A 24092-nucleotide genomic window follows, 5' to 3' on the forward strand; every position below is an offset into this window, starting at 1 on the left:
ACATAGTACAAGAGTAAAGTTTAAAAGTGCACATAAATCTTCAAACGGATACTGAAATATAAGGTGCAATAAATAAAGTGCTGTGCTCCAAGTGAAACTCTGTGCAAGTATAATAAGCACTTTTACTTATTTATTAGCTATTTGGATGCTATAATTAATTTGTGCACTGTGAAATATATCTGAGTTTATTAAATTTTTGAGCACTCTGCACTTTATACTGTGTATTCCAATATTTTGCACATTCAATACTATGAATATATAGCACTTTATAATTTTTAGTGATTTGATACCTACTAGAGCGCAACACACCACTCATGGATTTTATTATATACAGTATCTCACAAAAGTGAGTACACCCCTCACATTTTTGTAAATATTTTATTATATCTTTTCATGTGACAACATAAAGAAATTACATTTTGCTACAATGTAAAGTTCTGAGTGTACAGCTTGTGTAACAGTGTAAATGTTCTGACCCCTCAAAATAACTCAGCACACATTCATTAATGTCTAAACTGCTGGCAACAAAAGTGAGTACATCCCTAAGTGAAAATGTCCAAATTGGGCCCAAAGTATCAATATTTTGTGTGGCCACCATTATTTTCCAGCACTTAACCCTCTTGGGCATAAAGTTCTCCAGAGCTTCACAGTCTGCCACTGGAGTCCTCTTCCACTCCTCCATGACAACATCAACAGCTGGTGGATGCTAGAGACCTTGCGCTCCTCCGCCTTCCATTTAAGGATGCCCCACAGATGCTCAATAGGGTTTAGGTCTGGAGACATGCTTGGCCACTCCGTCACCTTTACCCTCAGCTTCTTTAGTAAGGCAGTGGTCATTCTGGAGGTGTGTTTAGAGTCATTATTATGTTGGAATATTGCCCTGCAGCCCAGTCTCTGAAGGGACTGGACCATGCTCTGCTTCAGTATGTGACAGTACATGTTGACATTCATGGTTCCCTCAATGAACTGTAGCTCCCCAGTGCTGGCAGCACTCATGCAGCCCCAGTCCATGACACTCCCACCAACATGCTTGAATATAGGCGAGACAAACTTGTCTTTGTACTCCTCACCTGGTTGCCACCACACATGCTTGACACCATCTGAACTAAATAAGTTTATCTTGGTCTCATCAGATCACAGGACATGGTTCCAGTAATCCATGTTCTTAGTCTGTTTGTCTTCAGCAAACTGTTTGCGGGCTTTCTTGTGCATCATCTTTAGAAGAGACTTCCTTCATTCGACAGCCATGCAGAACAATTTGATGTTGTACTGTTTGAGCACTGATAGACTGACCCTCCACCCATTCAACCTCTGCAGCAATGCTGGAAGCACACGTTAATTTCCCAAAGACAACCTCTGGATATGATGCTGAGCACGTGCACTCAACTTCTTTGGTCAACCATGGTGAGGACTGTTCTGAGTGGAACCTGTCCTGGTAAACCACTGTACGGTCTTGACCACATTCTGCAGCTCAGTTTCAGGGTCTTGGCAATATTTTTATAGCCTAGGCCATCTTTATGCAGAACAACAATTTGTTTTTTTCAGAACCTCAGAGAGTTCTTTGCCATGAGGTGCCTTTTTGAATATCCAGTGACCAGAGAGTGAAAGTGATAACACCAAATTTAACCCACCTCCGGGAGGGAAAAGGGCTAATTGTGCCCAATTTGGACATTTTAACCTAGCGGTGTACTCACTTTTGTTGCCAGCTGACATTAATGGCTATGTGTTGAGTTATTTTGAGGGGACAGCAAATTTACACTGTTATCCAAGCTGTACATTCACTACTGCACATTGTAGCAAATTGTAGCACAGTGTAGAAAAGTGTAATTTCTTCGGTGTTGTCACATGAAAAGATATAATAGAAGATTTACAAAAAAGCCAAAATCCTTTAACCTTTTCATGATGGAGGGTAAAATAAATTGCCTAAAACTTAATTTAGGAACTTGTGTTTATGAAACTGACAATATCATCATAACTACCTAGTGTATCCAGATGCATTATACCTTGTTGTTTGTTATTATTATTATTATTATTATACAGGATTTATATAGCGCCAACAGTTTACACAGCAATTTACAATATAAAAGGGAGACAATACAGTTATAATACAATAAAATACAAGGGTGAATTGGGATTTTATTTTGTAGTAAATAGTAATTGATATCTTCTGATATTTTTGTCATTATCCAGGAAAACTGTCCCAAAATAGAGAAAAAAAAATATTTTTTAAATTTGCTTTATATTTCCTGCTCCTGATAATCACAGCAATACCACATATGTATATGTTTGTTGTACTCATAGCAGGGTCCAGAAACAACTGTGTGCATTTGGCTTTTTTAATCCTAACTAAAGCACACTGCCACTGACCCTAACCGACACTGATATTAATTTAAAAAGTTTTTTTATCCTACCTAAAATGTATTGACCATGACTTTTGACTTTGACCTTTCACCCCTCTAACCCAGACACTGACCTAGATCAAACTGTGATCTAGCAATTTTTTTTACTCTTTTGTCTGATTACATTTTTTCTCCTGCAGCAGGAGAAAAAGATAAAAATGGATCCTTCTCTCCATTCAGAGGAGAACACACATAGGGGATGGGCTGTACAGTGACTCATCAATGTGATAAAAAATCATAGGCTATCAGTGCAATCAAGTGATTGGGAACTGGGCCTCCTGGTTCGAGATTGTTAGTATGAGACTCGGGCTTGCAATGAGAACCTGGTCTCTGTGCAAGGAGCATGCTCTCAACACGAATACATGTACGCATATATGCAGCTCTATGGAAGAAGACCCACTTCAGTGAGGTGTGTACAGATGGCGGTAAGGAGTTATATAACCTTCCTGGGGGGTGCCACCAAAACTGCATGTAAAGTGGTGCATCTGCATAACGTATATAAACAGCTATAGCAAAACTGATATTTGCAAAGAAAAGGTGTTATTTAAATACTGGTAAATGACAGATTGTTTTTCTTTGCAAAAAAAATGACACCCCCACCCTCCCAAAAAATAAATAAAAATACACGCGGACCTTTAAGAATCCAGTAGTAAAATATGTGGCCTTCTTTAGGAAATGATTTCACCCTCCACCCCTTTGCTTTGGTGGCTGGGAATTCCCAGCTATGTAAATAATTGGGGCTGTGAGATGTCAGTGTTCTTATGTTTGAACAGAACTGTGTAATGTTACAATAGGATTGAATGCCAGTTCATCTTTAGCTTATATGCTGGCAGTGCTGTTTTAAAATCACAGGACTGGATGAACAAAGACATACTATACATTGTGTCTGTGTATTTAGCTGGTTGCCGGTAGTTAAGCTATACGGTATGTTAGCAGTCACAAATCTAAAAAGTAACAACCCAGCTGAAGCACTGTTCTAGAGATAATGCTACTGCAGGCTTTCGCCTTACGGTTGGTCACATGATGAAAAACCAAGTCAGGTAAGGTCAGAGATCAGAATAGATGATCCTTCTATTGATAGGATCTCCTCATTTATATAGGTTTGAAGTTATAAGCCTGGTAGCACAGGAAATTCTAGTTAGAGGCTATTAGAGATGAAAAGATGATCATATTTGAAGGTTTAAAATGATTCATGAAGTTCATAACTGATAGTTCAGCCTAGAATGAATAATTTATTAAATGGCTAAGTATCAAAACACATTTATCAGTTTACTTCATGTTGCGAATTTCTCAATTATCTCATTTAGAAAACACAACCTTAAATCCTTGTGTGCTGTGCAATTTTAATTATACAACTTTATTTTTATTTCATAAAATAGGGCAGATGGAAGCACGGCAATGTAAACATACAAGGATGATGACTATATATTTTAGAAATTGTATTTCTCATAAAAATACATGATGCAAATTGGCAGTCATTGTATTAAAGTGGTAAGAAATGTTGTTTTTCTTTTATAGTGGCTCTCAGGTTTTGATTCTTCCTTGTGCTTTGTGTGCCCAGTTCCCTATTTCACTGTAAGCGGCATTAATTGTTTACATTGGTTATTGTATCCCTTTTGCTATATCCATTAAGCTTTCATAATTTCAGTGGGAATGCTCCTCTGTGCCATACTGTATATGCAGGTTTATTTTATGAAAGTTGGCAAAATTTCATAAAGAATTGGGGAATAGTTTGTTTACCGAAGGATCTGGAGCAGATGTTAAATTAAGCAAAATCAATGTATTTGTATTTGTTATAATATTATGTTTTCAGCTAAGTTTTCTTTTTCATGTACTGTGTGTAATATAGCATTAGATGAACTATGGCAAATTATGAACTTGTATACCTTTAGCAACAGTGTAAAGAGCAATGATGTCCTATAACAAACAACTAATTACTGATCAGTTTTACCAGATGAAAATAGGAGAATAATTATAATCACTGGTTGATTGCTCTGGTTTATACATAGCGTTGCTTTTACACTATTCGTGTTGGTCTTGAACTAAAACAAAACTCAACCAAGTGGCTGTTAAATAAACATTATTAAAGATGGTGGTCTCACTGGGTGAGACGCACTATAATCTAGAAGATGCATACATCGTGGCACATGGTGTTGGATATTTTTTTCAATTGCAAATTTAGCACGACCCTCTAAGGGGCTACTTGGAATTACCTGCTCATCTGCACTGCCATTACCTGATGAACATTTCAACCCACCTGACATTCTGGGTTCAGACATCTTTGCACCACCTTAAAGCAATAAATCAGACAACCCTGTGTGTTTTATGTTGTGGTAATATTAACTGGAACAATTCAAAGAAGATATTGTCACCAAGAGGAGACCGTAGATCTGCTTAGCTTTGGGTAACAGTGCCAACTCAGCAAAGAAATTCATCCAAATTACACAAACCAAATATTTGCAGATAAAACAGTCTAGTACAGTAGAATTCCGCTTGTACCTGAAAGGATGGTTATACTGACAAACTTTTTAGGGTGAAACCAAGGCCAACCTATAGGCCTTTAACCCTAATGAAAGTTCAAACTTAATGGCAATGGTATTTGGACCTTTGAAGCAGTAATGACAGTAATGTCCTCCTTGCAGATCTGATGGTCTTCACCAGCATGTAGGAGTTCTTTAATTGTATCCAATAAGGTGTAATAGCAAGTAATACGTTTTCATGACCGGATCTCTATGGAGCTGGTTTATATTTCTTCGTAGCGGCTGCGGAGCAGCTTGCACGAGTCCTGTGTTTTTTTGGCTCTGTTTCAGGGCTGAAATTCAGCCAAAAATTAGTTCCTGATTCATCCCTTAGATGGAGAACAGGCATCAGTGCGAATCTGGCATCAGTGCGAATCCAGCCTTAGTGTTGTTTCTTCATGACATTTGTCATTCCTCCTACTTTGAGGATACTGCAATCTAACTTCACAAACTAAAAGATGAATTAGCTCCTGACTAGATTGGCCACTAGTGTGTTTGTGTCTGCATGGGCATGCTGGAGACATTGGACTGTTAAGCTCCGTACACACAATCGGAAATCCCGCCAGCAAAAGTCTGATTAGAGCTTTTGGTCGTAAATTCCAACCGTGTGTATGCTCCATCTGACTTTTGCTGGCGGAATTTCTGCCAGCAAAAGATTGGGAGCATGCTCTCTATTTTTCCAAAGGAAAAAGTTCCAATTGGAAATTCCGATCGTCTGTAGCAATTCCGACACGGAAAATTCCTACACATGCTCGGAAACAATTTAACGCATGCTCGGAAGCATTGAGCTTCATTTTCTTGGCTCGTCGTAGTGTTTTCTACGTCATGGTGTTCTTGACGGTCGAAAGTTCAGAGAACTTTTGTGTGACCACGTGTATGGTCAAAAAAAATCTTGGATCTTTTTTCCGACGGAAATTCCGCTCCTGTGAGGCATAAGGTTTTTCATGCAGTTACTAATGTCAATGACATTAGTGCATATATAAGTGTCAAATGGCACTACTATAATAATACACAAAATAATTATTTTTACATTTCAGTGTTATTTTTTCCTCTGTCAAGTAAAATCAATACATATAGTATTGAATTTTTAATTAAAACACACAATAAAATGCAAAACTATAAATGTATGTCCTTATGTTGGAAATAAATAGGACACTTGGGATTGAATGAGTCCTCACACTAGAACAATGAGCCTTCTATTGGAAACATGGAAACAGAAAACACATATTCTAGGAGAGCCGCTTCAACAAATGTTTTATTAGTCCAATGTCAGCTACTATATGATTAAGCTATTCTTACTATTGTTTTACTATTATTATTATCATTATTATTATTCATATAGAAATAAATGAAATAAAACATATAGTAAAAGAAACATATCATCATGTATACATTATAATACATTTCTCATTATATCATATGTTCTACCCCAAACTCCAAAATATTTTTTTTTATTTGTGTGCAGTTGTGCATATAGTGTAGTAAATGTGCAACTTCTACGAAGATTTCATTACCATGACCCCATTGGACAGATGTATCCACAACTTTTTAATCTGCATGATAAAAATAAGAAGCAGCAAGAATAGGGACATTAACCTTTTCCCCTCCCAGCTGAAAAGGGGTTTTTGGAGTTATCTTTGTCTCTATGAATAAAAAGAATTTAACAACACACCCTGATCTTCTTCCTCCTTCCTCCTTCCCATCTAATCAGCAGGGCATAACATAATAGGAAATCCCCCTATCAGTGTCGCCTATCAGTGCTCTTCAATGCTGCTCATCAGTGCTCTTCAGTGCCACCTATTAGTGCCCATAAGTGCAGCCTATCTGTGCCCATAAATAAAGTATATCAGTGCAGCCTCATCAGTAGCCCCTCATCAGTCACCATCAGTGAAGTTTATCGGTGCTGCCTATCAGTGCCCATGGGTGCCCATAGGTGCTACCTTATCAGTGTTGTCAGTGCCCATCAGTGCCGCCTAGTAGTGCCGCCAATCAGTGCCCATCAATGCTGCTTATTAGTGCCCTTAAGTGCCACCTATTGGTGCCCATAAGTGCAGCCTATCAGTGCCCATCAGTGATGCATATCTTTTCAGCCTCATCAGTAGTCCTTCATCAGTCCCCATCAGTGCAGCGTATAATTGCTGCCTATCAGTGCCCATCAGTGCTGCCTCATCAGTGCCCATCAGTACAACCTATCAGTGATGCCTATTAGTGTCCATCAGTGCAGCCACATCAGCGCACATCAGTGAAGGAGAAAAATGACCTGTTTGAAAACATTCATAGCAGAAACTAAGAAAAACATAGTTTTTATTTTTCTTCTAAAATGTCTTTTTTTAGGGGTAAAAATGGGCAGTAGGAAAGTGAATAATTATCGATACAAGCTGAGATAAAAAAAAGGTAATTTTGCCTTTACAGCCTCCCTGTACCAATTCTTCTATCAAATCCTTCTTTAGTCTATAGATTTTTTCTTCTGATGTCAGCAAGCAAACCCGTATAAAACTAGTAGACACATGGGGGGTTATTTACGAAAGGCAAATCCACTTTGCACTGCAAGTGCACTTGGAAGTGCAGTTGTTCTAAATCTAAGGGGTAGATCTGAACTGAGTGGAAGCTCTGCTGATTTTATCATCCAATCTCATGCAAGCTAAAATTCTGTTTTTTATCTTCCTTGCATGCCCCCTCCCCCTCCCCCCTCAGATCTAGAGCAACTTTACTTCCAAGTGGAGGATATGCAAGGAAAAAAAAAACAGCATTTTAGCTTGCACATGATTGGATGATAAAATCAGCAGAGCTTCCACTAATTTCAGATCTACCCTTTAGATTTAGAGCGACTGCACTTCCAAGTGCACTTGCAGTGCAAAGTGGATTTACCCCCCCCCCCCATGTGTCTACTAGTTTTACACTGGTTTGGAAGAAAAAAATCTATAGACTAAAGAAGAATTTGATAACCCCCATTGTGTATTAGTACTGCTTGGACCTAGAAAAAAAGAGGTATACCCTGAAAGCTTGTCCATTTGGAGGTTAGTGCAAATAAAAAAAGAAATATGATGGAAGCTACTCAATTGTTCATCCCATACACAGATAAGAACTATTGCAAGTCAGGGCACAGGCATTTTCAAAATAATATTTATATATTATATACTTTATATCACTCAGGATTCATGATAAAAAAATTATGATTTTAATTATGAAATTATGTCAGTTTGCATTTGATATCTTAATCATATCAGTTTTAATGATGTCATTTTGTATTTATATACTATAGTACTATTGCCAGTTCATCATTCACTGCTGTATAAGCAGTGTTTATACCAATTCCGATTTATACGATTTTGCATGTGAGTATTTTATATACTATAGAAGTATATTGCACTATTGTCACTGCTGTATAAACGGTGTTTATATCATTTAGATAGCACAGCAAATCCTTTTTAGACATATAAACAATTAAAGATAGAAAGGTGAGTTATATGAAAAAATAACTAAAATATTATATTTTTTTAAATTTAATTTATTAAACACTTATTAATGTATTTAAATACATCCAAAGACCTTTCTATGCTGTGCATTTGAAATTGTGCTGAGCATTTTGCTAGGTGGCTTCAGTAATTTTATCCGAGCCTCTTCATTTCAATGTTATTCTACTCCCCATTCCAGACATGCAGGCACTATAGCAGTGATCCGCCTTTTGAAATGGTGCTGCAAGCTTAGGGTTAAGATATTATTCCAGGTAACAAAAACCAATGAGAGTACACCGAGATGATGTTTGTGACATCATCTCACAGAGTAGCTAGAACAGCTGAGGTAGCTTTCAGCTTCAGCACCATTGCTATTATGATGGATGTTTACATCTCTTCATTGAGAGCCAATTATCTCGCTTTTGTGTGAGGCCCAAGGATCACTCATGCTGCCCGTCTGGATACAGCAGTCTTGGATCTAGCTGAACGAATAGCTTCTCTCTGTGCATGGTAAGAGAGCCTTTTTCTTTTTTGTCTTCGCCTAGATATTCTAGCTGATGTGTGTGTAACGTGCAGAGGAAAATGCTGGCACATCCCAGTGCTTTAGTACTAGGGAGACTTAGCAGCTATAGCATTTTGCAGTTTTCTTTTTTTTTTTTTTTTCTGCTGCTGATTTAAATAGGTTTATCTGCATGCCAATATATCACAAAATTTACTCCCATTTGATTAAACAAGAAGTACATTTGCAAAATTGTTTTCTGCTTTAGCTTATTGAAAAACGTGCTTCTTTGAACCTACAGGCTATGTTAATAAATGGTCACTGGTGTAGAAAAACATAAAATTTTGTATGATGTGATGAACCATGTATTACGAGCAATAAATATGACATGCTGGCTGACTTGGTGATAATTTGACATTTACAAGGTAATGAGTTATTTAAGTTCTCATACGTACAAGTTGAAGTAGGCTTGTTCACCTTTCGAGGAATCCACAGCAGATGGGTATAAGCAATGAAGCATATTGTTTGGAGGGATAGTAAACCAGTAGATGTATTTTAAAGCTTTACGTTTTTTTTTTGTTTGTTTGTTTTTTGTTTTTTCCAGTATAGCTATACAGAATTTTGTTGTAATTATTTAGAAATAAAGGCACAGTGCTATTGATGTTTATGGAAATCTGCTTTATGTTTCCAGTGGCTTTTTCCAGCCACTTCATTTCACAGAGAGAAAAAGCAATATTTAGGCTTCAGAGCTGATGTGGATTTAAGAGATTAACAATGACAATGACACTGACAAATCAGATACAATAAGAGATTTAATTGACTGAGTGAGTACACTGGATGCTAGATGAATGATTCAGTAATCAGTGTAACTACACAAAAACTGAACCTAGAGAATAAACTCTTTTGCACGTTCCTCAAAAGATGCTTTTTCAGAGATATTAAAGAGAAATTCCTATATGTGCGCTTTTAATGCTTTATTATTTGGTTTGCAGCAGACAGTGTAATCATTTGGGATAGCAAGAGCATGCTCCTACAAAGTAGTCGATCACCTGTATGCTAAATATGATACAAAAGAACAATTGCTTTCATGATTCATGTAATATGCAGGTTCTGCTAACATCTGACCTTTCTAAATATCACATTATTCTTTTTTTTTTCTGTTAGAGTTCAACATACCGGAACGATAATTCTTATTTATGTGAATGCCAATTCTAGCTTGACAATCTTATTATGTGTCAGGTGTACTGATGGCATTTTAACAATGCTTATTCAAGGAAGTGCTTTTCAGATTGAGACTCGCTTCTACTATGCTGTGAACATTGATTGTTTTAATTACTATGCAATTTCACATTGTGCATGGTTCTCATCATCTGTGTGTTTTGCTTTAGTAAAGGAAGCCTGACAGCGTGTACACATTACAACTAATCTTTTCTTTTATGTCTATTCTTGGTCAGTATAGACATTAAATAAGTCAATGTTTTTATACTCTGACTAAAAGGACCTGTAATCCATATAAGCATATATTGCATCTATACCTGTATTGTAGTCTATTCATTTATTTAACATATACATTTGCTGTGAAGTTAGTGATACATGCTATCAGCCATTTCAGTCTTAAAAAGGCTAACAACTGGCAGTTCACTGACTTCAGGTCAATTGTTGGACAAAGACATCAGCTATGATTAAGAATTCTTTCTCCCTGCAGACAGTGTGGCAAACTAGAAATATAAAAAGAAATGTTCTAAATTCAAAAAGGATTTCATATGTTGACTGAACTTAAGGATGTTAACATTATATTTGGATTACCACCTAAAAGTACTTGTTTCTTTCTACTTTTTTACATTGAAACTAAAGGAACTTTCTTCCATTCTGGATAGAGTAAAGGGGAGGGGCTTTTTTTAGGGCATCTGTGTCCTATTAGGGAGATTTCTCCCCACTCCCTGTTCCATTGTTGCACTTCCTAGTAAATCACTCTACTGGACGAGGTCAACAACTTCCTAGGTAGTAAAGATAGGGTGAGGATGATAGCATCGGAGCCTGCTGCATCTTCAAAAAGACCCTATTATATGAAAAAAAATAGCTGTTGAAAGGTCCCTGCATGAGAAGAGAAATTGTTCTCAACTCTCAAGTGAACCATGGTTCCTACCTCCCCTTTATGCCAGTATTACACCAGCTTCTTTAGCTTTTGAAACTTCCAAGAGTGTTGAATGCCACTATACCCTTCTGCAAGCTGTGGTGCTATCTTCTAACCTCTGCGTCACTACAGGAATAAGCATTGATGTAGGAGTCTAGGTATGGAACCAGGGTACATGGAAGAGGATGCAGTCATCCAACACTTCTGAAAGTGTTAAATGTTATCGTGACAGTACCATTGAAATGGGGGAACTGTTGTCAACAGCTGAAGAGATTGATAGAGGCAGCAGTTCTGGAAAGAAGGGAAAGTTAGAAACAGGGATCACTGGAGAAACTAGTATATTTTTTCTTATCTTGCAGGTGTCTTTCTGCTGTTTTTTTTTTTTAAAACCTTTAAAACCCAAGTGAACAGTATCTCCAGTATTTCTATTCCCACAGGTTCTTTTTAAGATATGCATTTATAAATTATGCTCATTACGAAGAGAGAGCTATATTCAGGTTGTACAACGCTCAGACAAGGCTACTGGTGCATCCTTTATATATCTAAAGAAGGTAGGTCAGGCAGATTATTGCTCGTACCAGTTATGTCTGTACATCTTATTAGCAGGTCCATTATATTATATATAGGTATAATATATTTGTAATTTATTCTTTTAAATGAAAATCTAAACTTGCTGGTAATATTTGACTTCAACGGCAATTAATTTTCATACACAGTATTAAAAACACCTATACAGGACAAAGTTGTCTAATTGGTTAGTTAAGATTCAAGGGGTTTGGATTCACCACTTATGATATCCACCAATCTATTGCAGGATGAAGTGTGGTGTATCTCAACTACTGCAATTACAGACGATAGATTAATTAAGTTCTCTTGCTACCAATTCACCTGAAGTGGTCTCTGGAATTTTGATTCCCTAAGCATCAGTTGATCCCGGTTGATTGAAATCACCCGGATTATTTATATCAAAATTGTGACCTTTTTAAAATAAACTGTTACATTAAACACTCATACACTATATATGCACACACACACACACACACATACACACACACACACACACACACACACAAACACACACACACACCAAATACATATAGTACACACAAGATTTTTCTATAGAGGAATCCCCCCGCCAGGATATTGTAATCTGACAGCAGCACCCACCAATTACAGAATACATTGATTAGTAGCTGCAAGTGATTTGCTGCAGCTGTTGATCAATGGAAAGTTTTCCAACATGTCCCTCTGATAGAAGTCAATTAAACAATAGACTTCTGCTGAGTGGAGAAGATCACATTCTTATCAAAATTCATCTTGTCCTTGCTGGAGCTGGGCAAATTTTAATCAGCATATGGCCAGTTTTAGTTAGAACATATGTCATGTTTTGGTTCCTGTTTGATTGTACATTAGCACACAGGAAGTGAGGGGAACCTCCCCAACAATATCCGACAGCCCCTATTACAGTCATTCTTGGTAGTAGTAACCCAATTATAAAATGACGAGCGCTTACCACTGTTCAGGTCCAACTCTAAAACTGACAAGAGTTGAATTGTGGTTGCAAATAATGCATTGTGGCCACAAAAGTCCCTACTGAATACACAGAAGTGTTTTGTGAAAGCTTCCCAGAACTAACTGATTTAGGTTAGTTACTGGTGGCATTTATCTATCTGCTAACCAAATGTCAGAAGCATTTTTCTGCCATTTTGTAAGCTCATAGTGGTCATAAATGCTGATAAACATTTCATACACTAGCAAATAATAAGACAATAGTAAATGCATGAAAACCACCTAATAACTGTATGCTAGTCACTCTGTTATTTTTACAGGGGCAAATTGGAGTGAGCATTAACAATTATTGGAATGTGATGCTCAAAAAAATTCTGTTGAGGAGGACCTGAGTGACTACCTTGCATGAAGCCACGTCTGAGTCATTGGCATGTATCAGACTGTCAGAGGGAATCTCAGGTTGAAAAAGGTTGAATATCCATGTACCGTATTATTGTTTATCCTATTTTAAATGAATTTATTAATGTTTATAAAATCTTGAAATTAATAAGTTCCTGTCTCTATTGCTAATACAGAATTTTAAAAGTAAGTGCCTTCATTTTTTTTAAACTTGCATCTTAGTCAAAATGTAATGGTCCAGTGGAGGGGGACATCCTGCAATTAGTCATGGCAGTGTTTGCTATTGCCAATCTATGGACAGTGCTAGTCATTACAAGCTTGCTCCAGTGACCTGTTTTATATTTCACAGGATGGTTTGATCATTGCCAAGCTCATATGCAGCAGGACAGATTTAGGGTCTATTAGCTACCACAAAATCTAAGTTTGGGTATATTGAAAACAATCCACACAAGGGACAGTACTTACATTTAATGAGAGGTGTTCATTGTGCTGGTGCTGGCTGTCCTAGTTGAAATGTAAGGTTTTCTGCCCCCCCCCCCCCATTACTCCCACAGCCATAATCTTCTGGTGCTGCAGTGGTTAATGCAAGTGCTGTACCTGTCATATGCACCTATCAAGAGTGCCAACTATGCCCAGCACCTCCCTCCACAATTTATAGAAGCTATACTGTAGCTTCCATGAAGTAAAAGCACTGTGCATTGAAAATAGGCAGATGAATGAAAAGTCCCCCTCTTCCATCCTGTTTCTATTAATGGAAGAGGTGGATCTTTCCTTTCTCTGCCCATCTATCATTCATTGAGTGCTTTTCATTCATGGAAGTCACAGTACAGCTTCTATGAATGGAGATAGGAGCAGACAGGATGAGAACAGGGCTGGCTCTACCATGAGTCCCACTGGTTCCATTGGACCTAGGCAACACATTGAGGAGGATGGAAAATTGACGCCCAATAATTGTTTTCCAGCAGTTGTGTGTGTCATTCAGGGGCAGCCTGGGCTGGGGGCAGAGTGACAACTGTAAAAAGGCCACCCTGCTGCCCTTAACGCGCATACTCATAGTTGCCAGGTGCAAGGGTGCTCGCACAGGCTTACACCGGCTGTTAAACACCCAAAAACCATCCTAGCCTGTCCATATACTACCCTAACCTGTCCATATACTACCCTAGCCTGTCTATATACAACCCTAGCCTGTCTATATACTACCCTAGCCTGTCCCTATACTGCCCTAGCCTGTCCATTTACTACCCTAGCCTGTCCATTTACTACCCTAGCCTGTCCATTTACTACCCTAGCCTGTTCATTTACTACCCTAGCCTGTCCATATACTACCCTAGCCTGTCTCTATTCTACTCTAGCATGCCCCTATACTACCCCAGGCTGCCCATATTCTACCCTAGTCTGTCTATATACTACCCTAGTCTGCCACTATACTGCCCTAGCCCACCCTTATACCTCCCTAGCCCGCACCTTGGAATGTCATAATTGTACATATTGACAAGGTGCTGTTACATGTAAATCTGACTTCTTGGTAAATTACATTTTAATTTATATGATCATGATATAAAATAATGGATGTGAGGGCTTTTTGGTAGGAATTCTTTTTTTTGGGGGGAGGGAGTGACACATTTACAAATATATATACCCCATAGTGTAGAGAATGTGATGTATTAAAAATTTGTTTGTAACAGACAACTCATAACTAGAAAAGGGTGAAACCTTTTGCGTTACTGCAACAAGAAAAGAGTTGCCGAACTGTGAAGTCTTTTGATACCTATAGATAAAACATTTTCTACAAACCAATGTCAGATATTTGAATCGACCTAGATATGCTTTGGACCTCCATGCTCCCAATCTGATTTCCTTTCTTTATTCACAACTTGTAGCACTTCCTTCTTACACTCCCCCTTTCATTCAAAAATGGTTGTTAGATCTAAGTATAGAGTTAGATTCCCATGATTGGGCCCAAATTTGAAAAACAACTAAAACCTGCTCAACATTCTGGCAGTGGAAACAAATTATAAAGTTCTAACTAGATGGTACCTTGTCCCCATTCTATGTTTTAGTGGTTGTGGACACATTGGCACTTTTTTCCATGTTTGGTGGATTTGTCCTGTAGTACACTGTTTCAGGGTCTGGATTTCACTATCTCCGGTCAGAATTTGACCCTTTAACAGAGCAAGCAAACCTATTCACCCATTTCCCCCTCTCCCTTATTTTGCCCCTCCCTTCCTCTCCTTTCTTTTTTCCTCTCTCGTCTATTCTGACTGTCACACCAATTTATCTGTTCCAGTCACCAAATACCTTGCATTTGGTTACCACAGATTGTATGTCTCTTGCTTGCTGCATTTGTACCTTGTTTTTCTAAAACCATTAGGAACATTGGTACCATTTCCTTTTTTTTTTACTATACACTGTATGCAATATTGCAATGTATATACCTAAAAAAAACAATAAACAAATTGAACTTAAAAAAAAAAATACCTTGCATGTTTATTTATCCTATTGTCCTGTTGTAGAATAAACATTGTTCCTGTATTTTTCTGAAGCTTTGCCAATTTTTTGGTGAATGGCTGTACACAGGCCTTGACATTAACTCAATTCTCTGTCATTCAATCATCAAATGCAAGACTCTAATAATTAATACTGAGTCCTTAATATTTGACAGTTTCATAGATGAGAATGAGACCTAGTATTTAATAACATGATCAGGTGGAGCATTGTTTAATCTTGACTTGGACAGAAGTCGAACCTCTAAGTATGGGATTAAGATTAAGATCCATAGGGATTCAAAAGGTCACAGGTAATAAATTAAAATTAACACAGGTACTTGCTGGCACTTTTGTTATGTAAGGCACTTTTTTTAACTTAGCTCATTGTGGTCACTCTTTTTTGCTGGCTAAAGATGCGAAAGGTGATTTACAATGGGAAGGACATGTGTGATATGATAAGGATCACTATTATGTTTTTCTTAAAAAGAAAAAACATTACTTTGTAGTATATTTTTATACCACAAAGCATCTAATGGAGCAAATTAGGAAAATCGCCAATAGGTTGATTGTAAGGTGTTTTATCATATCTTCAGGAAATGTAATTTTTTTTTTTTTTACGCATAAATTGAGTTGAGTAATGTTATGTGCCAATCATTGTGAAGCCACCTTTGTAGAACAGTTTGTCTTTACTAGAATACTAAAACCTAGTGTAAAGTGATAGGAAATCCTTCCAATGTAAGAGAAAATCCCCACATAGACTATTGTCAGCTGAAAAAGTATACCCGTTGGATGACTCTTTATGCATGTTCTGGGGACCTCTATAAATTGGTGTATTTCCTATGACTTCCTGTTCTATATAAAGTAAATCAAGTAGATTGATCTCTACAGCAGACCCATAGAACCATAAAGGCCTGTTCAGGTTTCTAACTCTTCTAAAACAAAAAAACAAAAAACATTTTGTAACATGTAAAATACATTTTAATTCTGTATGCTTGCTTTAGCAGTGTGTCCCCAGAAATCCAACTACAGTATAAACCAAACTTAGAAATGGAGGGACATATCTAAAAAAAGAAGAACAAGTAATTTAATTTTCGTAAAATTCACAGAGCCACTTTGTAAAGCATAAACACAATGCATGGTATAAGTAATGTGGATAACTGAATAAATGCAATGCTGTTCCTTATAGTTCAATTGTCCATAATCACCTCCAGCAATACGTTAGGGAACTCAATCACATGTTATTGCATTTTAATATGTTTACTTTAATGGTTGTCTACTGACCCATTTTTCTGCTTTCTCTTTATCCATGTTTAACTTTTGCTGAGTAAGTCTGATGTCCACAACTACATAATAGTATATTAGTACCAAAAAAAAGTGAAATAAAACCCTATATCTAAAAATTCGGATATAGCATACAGCACCATATGCAACATTTGTATTTAATTCACTCTAAAACAATACCAGAAACTCTTGCGTTTCTTTGAATTACAGCATATATAAACATGCAATGATATTCTTCTAGCAATGAATATAAAGTTGTTTGTAGGCTATTCCATTTAATGACTAAAGTCATACTATGCAGAACCATATAATTGATCAAATGAGTAAGCAGTTTTTGTGAAAAGTCCATAATTTAACCAAGGTACCCAAAAGGTACACAGTAAGTGATTTTCAAGCAGTCTTTTAAACATGGACAAAATCAGATAGCTAGAATGTTTCTGAGTATCATCATAAAAAAAAAAAAAAAACAGGAAAGGGGCACTGGCCAAGACCTTCCAGCAGATAGCCTTTTTTTATCTCACCAAGGCAAGAGAGGTGCTAGAGTCATCTGTGGTTTACATACTAATGAATGACCACAGGTACGTACTTGGGGGAAATAATAGATAACATGGTGGTCAGATTGTTAATAAATATCACCTGTCAGGTCCATAGTCCTCTCCAAACTCAGCATTAAAATGGAAAGGGCATCAACTAAATTGTTATGCTTTTGCAAGTGTAAAATACTAAATTATGCACATAATTCTGTGTGTCTCATCTGCTTTTAATGTACAGTTTCTGTCTGCCTTTTAATAAGTAGTTACTCCCTAGCTAGCAGTGAATAAATTTGCTTATAGGATGCATTCCAGCTTCCAATAAATAAGTCCCATTCTACAATGTGCATATATGCAGGAATCTGCACATTTAGCATTACCTTAGTGCACTAAAAGCTTTTAGTGCGGCCTTTTGATTTACAGTGTAGTCCATTGCCAGCTATAATGTAATGGGATATAGAGTACCAGAAGCAGTATCCCCCAAGTGCTAACAGATAGAGAAAATAGCAACTTATGTAAATGCAAATAATGTATTAATCAGAAATGAGTACAGCAATTACTGCATTTACTGGACAAAAATGGTAATATAAAGTTTTGATGAAAGCTGCATAGAAAAATGTTGTCATAGACCAGACTTATTCAGAGGGCAGTGCAAAGTGCTTTCATCATGTGTGTAGTGCAGTAACCCAGAGCTGAGATTTTTGTAGTTGATCAGTAAAAAGATGAATTCTGCTCCTGTGATTTATTGCACTTTGTGCAGCTATTGCATGTACATATGTTTTTCCTATAAAGGATTTCTTGAGTGAACAGAATATGATTATTGCTAGAAAATCTATTTGAAAACAAAAGATACCCTGATCATTTTGATTGTTTAAACTTGGCTGTTGTAAAAGAACTGAACTTATCATGTTTTTTCAAGTGCCTGTGCCCTAGATTATATAAGCATGCATTCCTAAAAGGAATCTAACAGTGAAGAAATATAGAACTTTCATTGCTGAATTGTTTATAGAACTGTAAGCTTTGAGGCTGTCTTCTCGTCTCTATATCACTACTGAATAAATCATGGATCCAAATCAAGTGTACTGTAAATAAAAACAAAACTCAAAACGCATGCATGTTTGTGGTTCCAATATATGTAATTTGTACCCAGGCATAAAAATCTCATTATGAACTTCAATGTGGTCATGCAATTTTTTATTTTTTTATTTATGTCATTTTCTTTTATTAATTTTAATAATACCTGATGATCTTGTCATAAGGACCTTTTTTCAGGCATTTCCTTTATAGGATGACAACTCTTTGCCCTGTCTCCCAGTTGTGCTCCGGCCCCATCACTCTGTGATATTAGTAGAGACTCTAAGTGGCCAGATCTATACATATTACATATGTTTGGTGCTCTTGTCACTATCAGGAAACCTGCCCAGAAAAATGCCATGCAGCCATTACTTGAGTCCATGACTGTATACAGGAAGAGATTACAAAGAGGCTGCAGGAGGTCAGCAGCACTAAAGACATAAAAACAAAGGCCATAGACAGAGAAATTTTCTTCCATGCAACCACTGCAACCACTGCAACCACTGACTGTGTTGATGGAGAATCCCCCACATGGAGCCATTGTGTTCTCAGCGTGGTGGGACTGTGACATTGTGATGGACAAATTTGACACTAAGTGACAGTTTTTGGGGACAAGTGACACTAATATCGTGATCAGTGCTAAAAAATGCACTGTCACTGTACTAATGACACTGGCAGGGAAGGGTTAACATCAAAGGGTTAAATGTGTTCCCTGGAAGTGCTTGCTAGCTGTGTGGTGGATATTCTGACTGGTTAAAGACAGAGAGCCGTGTTTCTGCTTAACAGAAACACAAGATCTCCATCTTCTCCCCTGTCAGAACCACAATCTGCCTTGTTAACATGCATAAGATCGGGAATGATCGCGGGTGGCCAGACCCGCTGATTGGCTCCCCTTCTGTCCAACGAGCACGCGATAGGGCCTCCAGCGGCACGTGCGCATGACCCCCTAGAGGCTATTGCATGAAATGATGTACAGGTACGTGATTTTGTGCAGTAGAGCCACTTTGACGCAGTACAAGTATGTTACATCGGCAAGTGGTTAATTTCCTGTCTCAGAGCTACAACAGGAAATTTGAGGAGTTTCCCCAAAGTGAAGGAGTTCTGTTCTTAGACATTTGTCCACAGAACAGGTGTTCCCATTTGAAGATTTCTCCTTACTTTTTGCCCTGGCGACTCTTAAAGTTTGGATTTAACTTGACTGTCTGTATTAGTTAAAAGTGTCATCAGTACAAATGAAGGCTGAATCTCCCCAAATAACCCCAGTTCTAATCCTTTCTCACCCGATACAAAAGATACATGTTAAAGTTAAAGAGGAAGTAAACCCTGATGAGTTTACTTCCTCTTTCATTCCCTGCAAAGGCAAAGCATAATGGACTACTATGCATCTCATAGTAGTCCATTATGTGTCACTTACCTGACACAGGAGCCAGCGATGTCACCACTGTCCCCTGTAGTCCGCCGCATCCATCTTCTCGGTGGGTCTCGCTGCTCCGCCGCTGTCATTCGGCGATGCCGCGCGATGATGTCACTCCCGCGCATGCGCACGGGAGCCGACACGCGCGGCATCTTCGTCGTTGACGATGCCGCGCTCAGTGCGCCTGCACGCCGCTGTCTAGGGCACATGCACCGTAGACAGCGGTGCCTGTCTTTTGGCAAATATCTCCTAAACCGTGTAGGTTTAGGAGATATTTCTTGGACCTACAGGTAAGCCTTAATCTAGGCTTACTTGTAGGTCAAAGTGTGTTGTAAGGGTTTACAACCACTTTAATGATAAGCCTTCAGCCCCATACACACTATCAGATTTTCTGCTGATTTTTTCCTTCAGATTTACCAAAACCATATAATATGAGGTCAAACCTTAGGAGTTTCAGTTTGTACGCAATCAGGCAGGCCCTTGCACTACATGGCTTTAGTAAATCTGAAGACAAACACCAGCAGAAAATCTATGGGGCTTAAGGGGGATAATAGATATGTTACATGTTAAATGTTGGGGGGGGGGGGGCTTGGGGAGAAAGTTTTAGAGGTTAGGTTAATTTTTTGCATTTATTTAGGCGAAAGGCAGGGTAGGTGGGTTAGGTGCCCCTTTTTTTCTATTTGTTTTGTTGGGGAAACTCTGCTGCCAATAAAAACCTGGGGACATGCTCTCTGTGCAAAATAACAATGTACTGCTCTTTTGCTGGCAGCATTATTCTCCATTATCATAAAACAACAAAGTTTCAGACCCTAGATTAGATCTTTCAAATTAGGAAGCATATGTTTTAAACCCTATAGTGTGGCAGAATGTTGTACATATTTATGGAGAAGAGAATTTTGGTGAACTGTGCACTACTGTTTGCCATCCGTGTGGATGTCATTAACAGCAGTGAGCTGAAAGTGCCTGTGTCTTTTTGGGTTAAAGTAAAAAGAATAGGTAACTACTCACATGAAGAATTCCATTTGTCTTGTCTAGATAAGAGTGAATCAGCCAAAGTTCAGTTTGCAGGAGGTTAGGCAAATCTTGCAAGAATCCTCAAACCCCAAACATAGAGCCAAACTCTACTAAAATCTATAGGAAGAGAATTTAGTAATTTTTTGTGGCCTTTTTCAAGATTTTGTTAATAAAGAAGCCATAAAGGATATGTACCAAAAACACATTGTTCAGTGGAGAGAAGTGCAGCTTAAATGACAACATTAAAAATACACAAATGCTTTTTTTACTGTGCTTGGGGATGCCACCTTAAAGTGATTGTAAAAGTTGTAATTTTCTTAAAAAAAAAAAAAAATAACAAACATGTTAAACTTGCCTGCTCTGTGCAATGGTTTTGCACAAAACAGCCCTGATCCTCTTCTTTTTGGGCCTCCGGCTATGGTCCTAGCTCCTCCCACATGCCGAGTGCCTCTGATAGCAAGTCTCTAGCTCTGGGGGCACTTGAGTAGACACTCAGCCCCCCACACTCTCTCCTCATTGGGCCACTGGCCGTGATTGCCCATGACTCCCGCTGCTGTGTGAGCCAATGTAGAGAGAGAGACTGAGAAGAGGGCACTGCTCTCATGCACATTGCTGGATTGAGATGGGTCTCAGGTGAGTAAAGGGGGGCTGGGGGAATTGCACCCAAAGGTTTTTTACCTTAATGCATAAAATGCATTAAGGTAAAAAAAAAAAACTCCTGCCTTTAGAACCACATTAAAGCTACATGTTAAGTTATATAACTTTTCAATGTAACACTTTAAAAGTAACACCAAAAATGTTGAGGGGACAAGGACATCATTCCCATATCCAGTCCTCAATAGAATGTGTGGTTTTATAGGGAGGGATTTATCAGAATCTGGAAGCACCCTTTGTTGTAAGGGGACTTTCAGACATCTGCCCTCATATGGGAGTTACATTTGTTTACTTTACTTATTCCCGAACAAATGGCAAAATTAAATCATTATAAAGCTCTTTACAGTAAATTTAAAAAGTATACAATGTCCCTCAATATAAATCCACTGTCAATCATGTTGTCCAGAAATGCAGACCCAGCATCAATCACAATGATTTACAGCCACAACATTTTACCACCCAATGATATTGCAGTGCTGCATTGACAACCTGTCACCCAATGTTGTTGCCCTGCCAGTAAATGACAATGACAATAAACCAGCCAAGAATGTATCACTACTGCCACTGAATGACAGACTTGTGGCTGTCGGGAAACTAAATGATGTAATTGATCAAAAATGGTCATGACCACATTTGGTCGATGATGTCTCCTAGAAATCTAGGCTGGTTTGTTTACAGAAACTGGCTGAAGATCTGTCATTTCATAGGTATAATGTGTCAGATAACATTGTTAGGCAGTGGCTCTTTGTGGGAACATCATCGGGTAGTGGGTCATCATGACAGTAGGTCATCTTGATTGAAGTTGGATCAAGGTTTCTGAACAACGTGATATATACTGGTCCTATATAGAAAACTAAAATTCTGCACTTAGGTATAACTATAGCTGCAGCCTCCCCATACAAAAACTCCACAAAGTGGTGTCTCAAAGAAAATAATAAAAAAACAGGGATGTTGGCACTGCTCATAATGAGCATAATTCTATATCACCCAAACACGGTGAGATTGTGTGACAGTATATATGAATAAATTATGAACCACTAAGAATCTATAAAACTCTGATGGATTTAAAATGAATATGTTATCTGTTCAGAACAAAGTAAAAATAAAAGTGAAAATCCCTAAATGGTATAAATAGATCCTATTGGTAAGTGAAAGCACTTTCTAACCACATCAAATGCCTCATCGTGGAGCAGACAAATAATAATAATTAGTAATGAGTGAATATCTAGTTGCAGGGGGAATAAACTGGTCCTATATCATGAGGCATTGTTTACTTTTTTTTTATTTGCAATAAAGAAGGACTTCTTTATGGTGTGGGTGTCTTTATTTTGGTTGGTTGGCAGTAAAGTGAAGGCAGTGGGCATGCAGCCCCCCCCCCCTTCCTGAAGAATACCAGGCCACTTGCCTTTCAACAAGCGGCACAGTGGTGTAGTGGTTAGCATTCTCGCCTAGCAGTAAGAAGGGTCGCTGGTTCGAATCCCAACCATGACTCTACCTGCCTGGAGTTTGCATGTTCTCCCTGTGCCTGCGTGGGTTTCCGCCGGGTACTCCGGTTTCCTCCCACAAACCAAAGACATGCAGGTAGGTTAATTGGCTTCTGTCCAAAATTGGCCCTAGTATATAAATGGGGACCTTGGATTGTGGGCTCCTTGAGGGTAGGTACCAATGTGAGTGTGTAATGTACAGGGATAGGGACGATTGTAGACACTCAGGTTGAACTGGATGGACTGGTGTCTTTATTCAACCTTACTAACTATGAAACTATGAAACAAAGACTCCCTCCATGTGAGGTACCTTGTTTTCAAGTTGAGGGTCTTGATAAGGGTCTCATTCCCCTACCATGTCTCCCAATGGGATGTGGGAGTTTGCAGGGGGAACTTATTGGATGTTTGGAAGTCCCCTTTATAAGAAAGTCCCTGCAGATATTCACTACACAGGAGCATGAGTACAGGGTACATTATTAACCTTTACTTTTCTTGAAAAGAAAAAAGTTAAAGGTAAATAAAAACACTCATGCCATGACAAAGTCTTTTATATGAAAAAATAAAACAGTAAACGCCCCCTGACGTACCTCTAACTGCAATCCCGTAGATGCTCCACTGCCCCACCATGTTGACCCACGAACATGGTGACCCAACACCCAAAAATGTTCACCCACTAAACTCCCACCACAAATTGACAGATCCCCAGCCAGCCACCTGGCTGGTGCTACTTCTTGCAAATGACAGGTGGGCAAACTGACAAAATATGGTCAGATTGTTCTGCGATTTGCCAAACTGTGAACAGGTGGAATTGACTTAAACCAGGAGCTTATCTCTAGTAGGGGATAAAAAAAAAATATATATATATATATATATATACATATATATATACATATTTACCTTTCCTCTGGCTAGTTGACATCATTCTCCTGCTGATAAGATCCTACAGGAATTCTGAACAATTCAAATCTCATTGGAAAACAATAGTACAGTGTTAAGAGCATCTTCTCGGGTAGATGTGGAATATTCTATGTTCCCCAGATCTCAACAGAAGAAGAATGGCATCACCCTTGCCCTAGCACAGGGGGTGGAAGCCAGGGGAAAGTTAAGTATACTGTCTACATTTTTTCTCACTGCTGTTTTTTGTTATATAATTATGCTGCATTTGAAAAAGAAGGAGTGGGGGTTCACTAAGAAACTGTAATTTGCAAAAAAAAAAAAGAACAGTCTTTATACAGCTTACA

General features: G+C 38.2%; 1 protein-coding gene across 2 annotated transcripts in view; it reads left to right on the plus strand.

Moving 5' to 3' along the window:
• The first annotated feature begins 3353 nt into the window (after positions 1–3353).
• Positions 3354–24092, plus strand: part of MGAT4C (MGAT4 family member C) — a 250604-nt gene continuing 229865 nt past the window's right edge. Inside the window, exon 1 of one of the 2 annotated variants that reach the window (XM_077471602.1) lies at positions 3354–3439. The gene's annotated coding sequence lies outside the window, so the exon portion shown is untranslated. Of the gene's footprint in view, positions 3440–8572; positions 8884–24092 lie in introns of those variants that run through there. The other variant, XM_077471601.1, reaches the window with a different exon arrangement.

The sequence above is a fragment of the Lithobates pipiens genome, unplaced genomic scaffold (genome assembly GCF_037356315.1).
Source record: "Lithobates pipiens isolate NorthernLeopardFrog02 unplaced genomic scaffold, aLitPip1_a1.2 Scaffold_8, whole genome shotgun sequence".
Classification (NCBI taxonomy): domain Eukaryota; kingdom Metazoa; phylum Chordata; class Amphibia; order Anura; family Ranidae; genus Lithobates; species Lithobates pipiens.